Source organism: Ascaphus truei, chromosome 7 (genome assembly GCF_040206685.1).
Source record: "Ascaphus truei isolate aAscTru1 chromosome 7, aAscTru1.hap1, whole genome shotgun sequence".
NCBI lineage: Eukaryota > Metazoa > Chordata > Amphibia > Anura > Ascaphidae > Ascaphus > Ascaphus truei.
Window position 1 is genome coordinate 45,852,890 of NC_134489.1, and position 10,933 is coordinate 45,863,822.

Genomic DNA, 10,933 nt, shown 5'->3' on the forward strand with positions numbered 1-10,933 from the left:
TCTTTATTTAGCAATTTTATATTTTGCTGTTACACATTCTCATTTCACATGTATTTTCCCATTGTTTAGACTGTTTCAAATTTAATGCATTTGAAAGGTACGGTCATGATAATATCCTATGAATGCGTGATAGTGACAAAAGGCTCTAACTACAATATAATTACTAAAATAAATAATGTGGTATACACGTGCAATAATAAAAATGATACTGATAACCAGCTCAAACCCTCTGGTGGATCCTGTCTTCACTGGCTCCGCGGTCATGATAATATCTTTAAATATTAGGTATTTTAATCAATCTGGTGCTTCAGGAGTTAATGAAGCTGCAGTTTGATTAAAAAATTAAAAGAAATGTTTTATGGTCTGCTAACTCCTTGGCCAGGCCTAGTTTTGGGACTGATAGAATCTAGAGATAACATATGTTTTGCCAGAGATGGAAGTAAATTATGGTTCTCCCGACACGAACGTAAACAGGACACTGGTTAATGGTATTTCAAAGCATTCCTGGAAGCGTTTTTCGGAGGACCATGGGGCGTGACTATCCAATCCCATACAAAAGCTATGAAATATTGAATGGCCGACCTGACGAATGCAGATATCAAAAATGTTATACTCCAGCATCGTGACAGTGAGACGAACGCAATAAGACCAGATGTGGGAGCTCTAGCAGGTAATAAGGGACAGATATTTGTTGCTGAAATTTAGGTGCACAGCAGTCATACTTAGTCTCGTTGCATCCGGCATGACGTCTGAATCTATTGATGTGACTCACATGTGTAAGTATTAGGGGGGAAATTATGAGTGCGTTTATATTCTGAGCAAAAATTGTTTGGTAGAAATGTTTTTATTCTGTCGTAAAACTGTCAATCTAACATGTGATTTACGACAGGGATGGGCTTATGTTGCTTCAATGGGGGAAAAGTTGTACATATGAGAGCAAGGTATTTATAAAATGTTTAGCAAGGCATCCTCTCCGTGAAGAAAGTGATCAGCGGGCACTGCTTTGAGAAAATGGCAAAAAGGCTGGACTGTGCAAATATATATAGGCCTTTATTAATTCATGCCAAACATGGATAAAAAAGGGGAGGAGTCCCCCCTCAGTGCTCTAACGCGTTTGACAAAGCCCCACGGGCGAAACGCGTTAGAGCACTGAGGGGGGACTCCTCCCCTTTTTTATCCATGTTTGCCATGAATTAATAAAGGCGTATATATATTTGCACAGTCCAGACTTTTTGCCATTTTTTCAAAGCAGTGCCCGCTGATCACTTTCCTCACGGAGAGGATGCCTTGCTACTTCATTGCTGAAACAGCCTGGAGCACGCCAACTTGAATAGACCAGGAAAAGAATTAAGTAAGTTTATTTCTTATCTTAAAGCACCCCAGTTGATCAGCCACCTTTAGTGCGCAATCTATACACCTGAGGGGTCCATAGCAGGTTGCAAAACCAGCTTGGTCAACCTTCTGTATGCCGCCAGACTGCTCCCACACTAGGGGAGAGTCAGCAGACTCAGCTGCTCTCCATCACGAACGTTAACCCCTTATGGTCTGATATCATGTTGCTGATTTAAATGGACTTTATATACTCCTGGAGTGAACCTCTGCAGCACAGGGAAATTTGAAGGGGCTCCACCCTTTCAAGATCGTTTCTATAAAATGTTTTAGCAGGAAGTAATACATTGAGAGTTACCTCTTGTAAGAAAGTATGTCCTGGGCACAGAGTTATAATGATAGAAACATGGTTACAAATACCGTTACAATGAGTGAAAAAGGGTTATACAGTACATTATATACAAGACATTGTATGCACAGTTAAAAATAATATATATTATAGGTGTATATAACAGTTACAGACCAGATTAAAATGTGAGACCGCTTTAGTTTTGAAAGAACTTTGACTAGTGGCGGAAGTGAGAGTCTCTGGTAGATTGTTCCAGTTTTGGGGTGCACGGTGAGAGGAGCAGCGGTCGGATACTTTGTTGAACCTTGGGACCATGAACAGTCTTTTGGAGTGAGATCTCAAATAGGTGCTCCATGTTGCATGGGTGAGGAGCTTGTTCAGATAGACAGGTAGCTTACCCAGAAAGTATTTGAAGGCAAGACAGGAAAGATGAACTTTGCGCCTAGACTCGGTGTGATGACCAATCTAGTTCTTTGAGCATTTCGCAGTGATTTGTGTTGTAATTGCATAGGAGGACAAAACGGCATATTGAGTTGTAGAGGGTGTCAATTTTGCTAAGGTGAGTTTGGGGTGCCATGCCAAATACCATGTTCCCCATAGTCTATAATTGGCATCAGCATCTGCTGTGCTATGCGCTTTCTTACCAGCAGACTTGGGGAGGATTTGTTCCTATATAGTACACCTAGTTTGGCATAGGTTTTGGATGTCAGGGTATCAATGTGCAACCCAAATGTTAAATGGGTGTCAAACCATATGCCCAAATATTGGAAACTAGCAACAGGGGCTAAGATAGTATAAAGTTGGTTCAGATCTGTATCTCCTTCATTGGAAGCTTTAGAAATGTAGCCTTGGTCCCAAATACTATTGTTACAGTCTTGTCAGTGTTTGTTTTGGGAAATCCAATTTTCAAGTCTCAAAAAGTCAGATTGAAGTATGTGTTCAAGGTCGGAGAGGCTAGGGCTGTGTGCATATAAGATTGTGTCATCTGCATACATGTGTATTGAGGCTGCTTAAGGCCAGCAATATAGAGCGCGCTGTTGCGCTACCGCGTGCGCATCAATTACAGTTGACTGTGGGAGGCCGACGTTGATACAGTCGAGACGCGCACATGGCCTTGAGCGGTGGCGCGGCAGACCAGAGAAAGTACAAGAGAAATGTATTTGTGCTGTCGCCGCGCGACGCTGTAAACCAATCAAAGCGGGGCCTAGCGCTATGATGTCATAGCCACGCCCCCTTACCGCACGTGTCCCCACTTACCCTCTACAAACGAAGCGCCTGCGCCACGCCGTGCACGCACGATATTACAAGCTGTAGGAAGATCATGATCAACCCTGAGAAGTGTAGGGACCCAAGAACAGAGCCTTGCGGGACACCACAGGTAATATCCAAGGGGTTGGAGTTAGAGCCTGAGATGGACACATGTTGGGATCTACTTGATAGGTAGGAATGAAACCAGTTTAAAAGCGTGCTTCCCTATTCCAGAGAACTGGAGTTTGTTTAGCAAGATAACATGATCAACAGTATCAAAAGCCTTTGCAAAATCTAGGAATATTGCACCAGTAAATTGTCCCAGTTCCATTCCACACTGGATCTCATTGCAAACTTTCAGGATGGTAGTTACCGTGGAGTGTTTGGGGAGAAAGCCAGATTGGTATTGGCTAGGGAAATTTGTCTTGGTATAGTAATTGCTTAATATTATTATTATTAATAAAGTTCTTGTATCGCGCTGCTAGTTTTACGTAGCGCTTTACATAGACATTCTGCAGGCACAGGTCCCTGCCCCGTGGAGCTTACAATCTATGTTTTTGGTGCCTGAGGCACAGGGAGATAAAGTGACTTGCCCAAGGTCACAAGGAGCCGACACCAGGAATTGAACCAGGTTCCCGTTCGCCAGTGCCAGTCTGTGTCTTCACTCACTGAGCCACTCCTCTCCATTAATTTGGAGTGAACACATTTTTCCATGACTTTGGATAGTATTGGGAGAAGAGAGATTGGCCTGTAGTTTGAGGCAGTGTTTTTGTCGCCACTTTTGAAGATTTGGACAACTCTTCCAGGTTTTAGGGATATGGCCTGAAGACAAGATGCAGTTGATCAGGGAAGCAAGCAGTTTGGCAATGGCTGGGGCACCAAGTTGTAGGAACTTAGATTGCAGTAGATCAGGTCCACATTGGCTGCTTAGTTTTAATTTGAGGAGCGCTTGTGTGATCTCTTCAGATACTAGGACAAATTTAAAACTGTGGGCAGTGTTAGGAGAGGTTGGGGCTATAGAGATACTCACAGAATGAGGTTCATGTATGTAGTTAGGGTTGCGTTTCGCTACTAAATTAGTAGCACACCCCACAAAGTATTAATTGAAAGCATTTGCAATGTCAGTGTGATTTGCCAGGGTAATACCCTCCTTAATATTATAGTTGTTGGTGGCTAGAATAGATTGTTGACAACCTTCCAGAAGTTAGCTGGATTTGATGTATTCTGATGGATTGTCAGAGTAATATTGTGCTTTTGCGTGCCTTGTGCACACATTCCGCAGGCATATGTAGGTATTAAGATCCTTAGTAATGCCAGTTACTTTGTAGCTTTTCCACAAGGCATCCCTAAGATGGTAGAGCGCTATAAGGTTGGTTGTCACCCAAGGAAGGTAGGCCCCCCGTACTCATTCTGCGTTGTGGAGCATGGGTATCACCACTCGAATTGGAAATAGTAGAGTGCAGAATTGAGGTCGGGAATTAAGTCGATTCTGTACCAAGGGCAGCTGATAAGATCAGCCAGAAACTGTTGTGGGTTAAAGTTCCTAAATGTTCTAGTGAGGAGAACTTTAAGGTTTGATTGGGGTGATCTAATTTTTCTTACACAGTACACTATTGCATGGTCACTGAAAATTGTAGGTAGGATGCCAGAGAATTGGATTCTGCTGGGACTAGCAGAGAGAATCCAGTCTAGCAAAGAATGGTTGTGTGATTTCAGGTTTGTCCGTGTGGGTTGGGAAATGGGTTACGTTAGGTTAAGTGACTTGAGTTGTATCTGGATTTTGTGATTTTTAGGGTCGCGCCAATTGTAGTTGAAATCACAGAGAACTAGCAGCTCACACTTCTCGTTCTGAGAGGAAATTGTGCCAATAAAGTGGGTGATGTCAGGGATTGTAGTGGGGCTTTAGGGGGCTGGTAGATGCCAGCAATAAGAACGGTCTTAGAAAAGGTGAGGCAGATTTTGCCAAGTAGGATTTCAAGAGGATGGGCTTTGGGGCAATTTATCAGTGTAAATTGTAAGTTGTCTGCAATATAAAATAACACCCCATCTCCTCTCTTTGACCTGTCTTTCCTTGAAATGGGGTATCCCTGAATGGCGATATTTGCATAGAGGGTTTTAGGTGTTAGCCATGTTTCTGTGATAATGACTTTGGGTTTATGCATAAGGCACCATGCCCTTAGTTCGTCCAGTTTGGGCAGCAGGCTCCGGATATTTATATGGGCGACAGATGGACTTTTTTGGAAATTTAAAGGGGGTATTCTCAGGGGTATGGGACAGAGTTGAAAAGAGTAAGGGGGTAATAACCAATTGAAAATTCCATGCAGAGGAGAATGGCGATTTGGCTCGAGTAGGTATTAACCCTGGTTGCATATCTAAGTCATATGCTCACTTGTGCCGTTTGTGACAGTTGGTATATGGAACGGATATAGGGGAGAAATTGTTCAAGTGAAGGACCTTAGCGAAGGTGAAAAGTGGAACAGCTTGCGAGATGTTTATTAACTCTTGTCCCATATGCAGGTCACCTGCTCACAGGTGTGCCGTATGTGACAGGTACATTTTGTAAATTAACTATATTTAACCTACAGAACAGACCACTGCTATTAGTTCACTTTGCCTTAGGAGGGACTGCCCCTTTTTAAAGTAATTTTATGAAAGGTGTTCATTACATCATTATTTGAACTTCCCGAGTGCCAGAACTTGGGCACCCAAAGGATTAAATAACGACATTTAGCATCAAGTGTTTTGGGTTAATGTATAACAATTAAAAAATATATTTATGTTCAGAGACTCGTTTCTAGAGGGGGTCCGGGCACTTTACCAAAACCCATCTGCGGCGATCAAACTCCCGGGAGGCACAGCAAAGAAATTTGAAATTAAAAAACGGCACAAGACAGGGGTGCCCCGTCTCTGCTCCTTTACGCGTTGACTATCGAACCCCTAGCGGCCAAAATCCGCGATAGCGTAAATATCCAGGGCGTACTAATTGGCGAAACAAATTACAAAATCTCGTTATTTTCCGACGATATTATTCTAACCCATCCCCAGACATCCCTTCCCAATCTCCATAAAGAACTGTTAGACTTCGGCAAAATTTCGGACTATAAAATTAATAATGGCAAATCCGAAGCCCTAAACCTAAATGTACCAGAGCCAGAAGCTAAACTGCTCAAATTAAACTTCAATTACAGGTGGAGCTCCTCCTACATTAAATACTTGGGAGTGAATGTATAAGGAAGCTACCACTTGCAATAAATCAACACAATTACTCGACTTTGTTCGGAAAAATGCAAAAAGATCTGGATAAATGGGAAGGTTACCAGATCTCATGGATCGGGAGAATGATCTCGGTAAAGATGAATATACTCCCTAGATTGTTATACTTTTTCCAGACACTCCCGATCCATGTCCCTGGCTCTGAACTAAAAAACATTCAGAACAGACTGTTTAATTTCATTTGGAAGGGCAAAAGACCCAGGGTCGCTAGGTCAGTCCTGTCATCAAGGGAGAGAGGAGGCCTGGGGATGCCAGATATTTTAAAATATTACCAAGCTGCCCAACTGAGACAAGCCGCAGACCCGGGCCAATATTGTTGGTTAGATATAGAGTCCCACTACGCCAAAACGCCTTCTCTGCCAGCCTGCCTTTGGAGTTTGGATAGAGGTGATAGATCAGCGCACAAATTTGAGTTAGGTGCGATGAGGCACACTTGGGAAGTCTGGTTGAAATGTAAAACCAAGTTCAAACTCTCGTCCCCGGGATCACAGCTTACCCCGATCCAAAACAATCCCAAGTTTCCCCCCGGGTGTGAACAAAAACAGTTTGAACAATTCAGATTAAGGGGGATCAGGGCGGTCGCTGACCTACTGAGCGGTGAAAGGCTGCTGAGCTATCAAGATCTGAGCACCAAATACAAGGCGCCAGAATTAGGCCCATTTAAATATCTCCAAATTCGGCACTTTCTTCAAAAGATGTCCCCAAAATTTTCATTTCCCCCGCTCACAAACTTTGAGATGTTGTGCCAGACTGGCACGCATCAAAAAGGTTTAATATCTAAAACATACGCTGGAATGGAGATAACCGCAGGCCCCTCCACTCATGACTATATGCTCAAGTGGGCAGCGATCTGAATATAGATATAGACAGAGAGGATTGGGAAGATATTTGGGACTCAGTTTCAGGAACTTCCATTTGTACCACAACGAAAGAAAATATTTATAAAATCATGTTTCACTGGTATCTTACCCCAGTAAGATTAAAGCAAATCTACCCTCTGGCCTCGGATTTATGCTGGAGAGGCTGTGGCAAGAGAGGCGACATGGCCCACATTTGGTGGACATGTCCAAAAATTTTGAATTTCTGGCTCACAATACAAATTATAATCCAAGAGGTAACCGGCCTCACTGTTCCCACTGATCCACTGACCTACCTACTTGGCAGGCCAATAGAGGAAATTGATCGCCCAGTTAGGAAATTAATCTCCTTCATTCAAACAGAGGCGAGAAGAAGACATTACCCCCCCTCCAAGCAGATGGTTAAGAGAAGAGTGAATGAAGTGATGGAGAGACTAACAGCATTCCTCAAGCGCAAAACTGAGGAGCACTATAAAAGGTCTGGGAACATTGGCGGGGCCACTGACCCAGTCCAAAAATCCCGTCTGACTGGAAACCAGGTGGAAAATCTAGCTGTCTATACAGATAGATGGGTCGCAGCAACTGGGGTAGAAATAACACCCCTCCCCTCTTCTTTCCCTCTCTCTCTTTCAGATCTCTCTCTTACTGGGCCACTACGTGACCCAGAGGTCCCGCCTCTCTTGGCGATGTCCTTTCCTATCCTAAATGTTCAAAAATCCATTTTGTATTAGGGTGTTATGACTTGTTATACAATGTTTAAGGGATATGATCCCAGTATTCATGGCTCAGCCGCAAAGTGGAACATATATATATAATCCAAAAAGCAATGATACTAGGCAAGGAGGACAGAGCTATAATAAAAGCTACATGAGACTCAATGAACACCTGTATGAGTATAGCGGTATAAGAGTTAATACTATAGAGGTAATAGCAGATCTAAATATATACCATGCAGGTCATGCCAAACCTCCTAGTAAAACAAGCTGTACATACCATAATGAACAGTCCTGGAATAAATAGGTGAGGACTCACTCGTGTAGCAGCTCAACCTTGCCTGTTGCGTGCATCACGCCGATGTATGCAGAGAAAAGATAGTCCCGTGGGGTCCAATGGCGGAGCACAGCTGTAGAAGAATGGGGGCTACAAACCTGTAAAAACTATTTAAAAGGCTTTATTGGGTGGTCAGTGAGGAGTACAAGGCTACTCTGACGCGTTTCGGGAACAAGTCCCTTTGTCAAAGAGTGAATTTGCGTCCGTATAACCTTCCTTTTATATATGCAAGCCCCCGCCCCAAACGATGACGTCACGAAGATCAAATCTCGCGCGAGTATCTCAGACGGCATAACTCATTGGTGGAGAGTAACAACCAATGGAATGCCTGGCTGAGGACTCGCCTCCCCTGTGGGCTATGGTTGCGGAGCAGTGCATATCAGGGATACAGAAAGACACAATACACAATGTGAAATGATTAAAACAATGTTGCAAAATGCTAATAGTAATAAAAACACCAATGTTGAACCATATTATTATTATTAGTTCATAGATACTTATGACTTAGTTTGTTAACCATTAATCGTTTCTCCATTGCTTTAATATGGTTCAACATTCGTGTTTTTATTACTATTAGCATTTTGCAACATTGTTTTAATCATTTCACATGTTACTCTCCACCAATGAGTTATGCCGTCTGAGATACTCGCGCAAGATTTGATCTTCGTGACGTCATCGTTGGGGGCGGGGGCTTGCATATGTAAAAGGGAGGTTATACAGACGCGAATTTACTCTTTGACAAAGGGACTTGTTCCCGAAACGCATCAGAGTAGCCCTGTACTCCTCACTGACCACCCAATAAAGCCTTTTAAATAGTTTTTACTGGTTTGTAGCCCCCATTCTTCTACAACTGTGCTCCGCCATTGGACCCCACGGGACTATCTTTTCTTGTTATGACTTGTTATATGCCTGTACTTTTATATATTCCCTAATAAAAATGTTTGGAAAAAAATATATATCTTTATGCTTCATTATTTTTTTATTGGTTTCTTGTATTCATTTTTGTATTTTAAAAGCAGTTCTCCCCAGAAGACCATTTGAGTTTAACACAATGTTAGTATCTTGCAAGCTTTGCTTTTGTATTCTCTACCTATGTTAGCCTTTAGGCCTCGGACATGGTGACAACAAGAGCGCTGAGCAGCGCTGACGCTCATGCTCTCCTGCTCAAGCAGGAGCTTTTTTGTGTCCCTGCATGAGCATCAGCAAGCGCGCTTGTGTGCCGGGTGGGAGGCGGGGCTAGCGCGCCACATCACCGACTGCCATTGGCCTTTGGTGGTCATGTGACGGCTTCCCGCTTCCCTCAGCGGGAAAAATTCAATTTTGGTGTCGGCGCAATGCCACACGCCTGCGGAAGCGCCATCTAAAGCCGCTCTCGTTAGGAGTGATGGGGGCTTCAGCGCAGTCTTTTTCCACCATGTCCTAAGCCTTAGATTGCAATAGACCCCTGGGAAGAGGTTCATTTTAAATCTTCTGAAAATGTGTATTTTAAATGTACACACACACACACACCAGATTTTTAAAATAAAAAGCATCAATAATGGCTCTCTCAAGAGTGCAAAAATAGAATCCTTCAGAGTGGGACTGCTTCTTTAAGACTTAAAATTAATTGTTAAGCTTCTTGTTTCTGCTTTTTTTTTACCTGCCATCTTAACCGTGTGATTGAGCCATGTATCTGTACACCTGAATACTTTTCACACGTTTTTGTTTTCTTGGGATTGTAAAATGAATGTTTTCCCAAATTTGCTGCTATCACAATTAACCCCTTTGCTGCCTGGGGAACTTGCAATGCACTACAAAGTGGAAATGTGATCGAGGCACCACTCGCAGTAAATTAGTTTAAGCAGCAATTGTTTTTAATCATGATCACAATTCTGCAAAATTGTCACAAGTGGCATTGGGCCATTCCACACAGGTACAACAAATATTCTGGTAGTGGCATTTGCCATAAAACATTTACGATTTTAGATTTTTTTTGTACAATATAAATTAAGCCCTGCTATGTTTCACTACAGAGATGCCCCATTTTTAATTAAAAACGCAAACACTATTCACTATACTGTAATGCTAGAGTACTCTTGCTTGTCAAGATTAAACTCCATGTTTCAATGGGGGGTGAAATTTGCCTGGAGCAAAGAAACGATAACACCACAACATTTTGACTCTGGGTCTACAATTAAATCGGGTTAATTTAGACCCGAGACACTTTTGAGCCTGTAAAAAGTATGGATTCCGTGCAAACGGTGATACTACAGAGTGTGCCGTAAACACCGAATATAGCGGCTGGACACCTGGCTCAACCCGCGGGGCTTACCAGTAGTTTGATAGAATAAAAATGGTTAAAAAAAAAAAAAAAAACATGTTTTGATCCCTACAAATGCCGCTAAGGCATTATTTTGCAACAAACGATACATGCAAAATATACTATTCAAGTTATAAAGATTGTATTAAAAAAAAAAAAAAAACAAGTGGAACTGAGCATGTTACATAATAATGTATTGCAGGCCCATGTAGCACTTAAGAACATAATATTTGTCAATTACACGAAGCAATATGGATTTGATGAGGCGGGCTACACATGCGTATATACCATCCTGGGTAAAAAATAAATAAATAAACATCGCGCTATTCCCAAATGGTATTAATTTATCGAGGAAACAAATTATGCCACGATGCACACTTCCATTACTACATCTTCTCTATATTTGGTAGCTAAATAATTAATATGTCTCTGGTCAATCTCAGCCGCTCTCACAAAAAGGTCCCCAGCCTAGAAACAGGGCCGTTAACGTCTTTTACACGGCTTGGCATAGGCGCCATTACACAACAC

The 10,933-nt window shown here is 42.4% G+C and overlaps 1 protein-coding gene across 3 annotated transcripts in view; it reads right to left on the minus strand.

The window, feature by feature from the left end:
• The window catches only part of SF3B1 (splicing factor 3b subunit 1), a 45,360-nt gene that overhangs the window by 34,101 nt on the left and 326 nt on the right, over positions 1–10,933 (minus strand). The window lies entirely within an intron of this gene.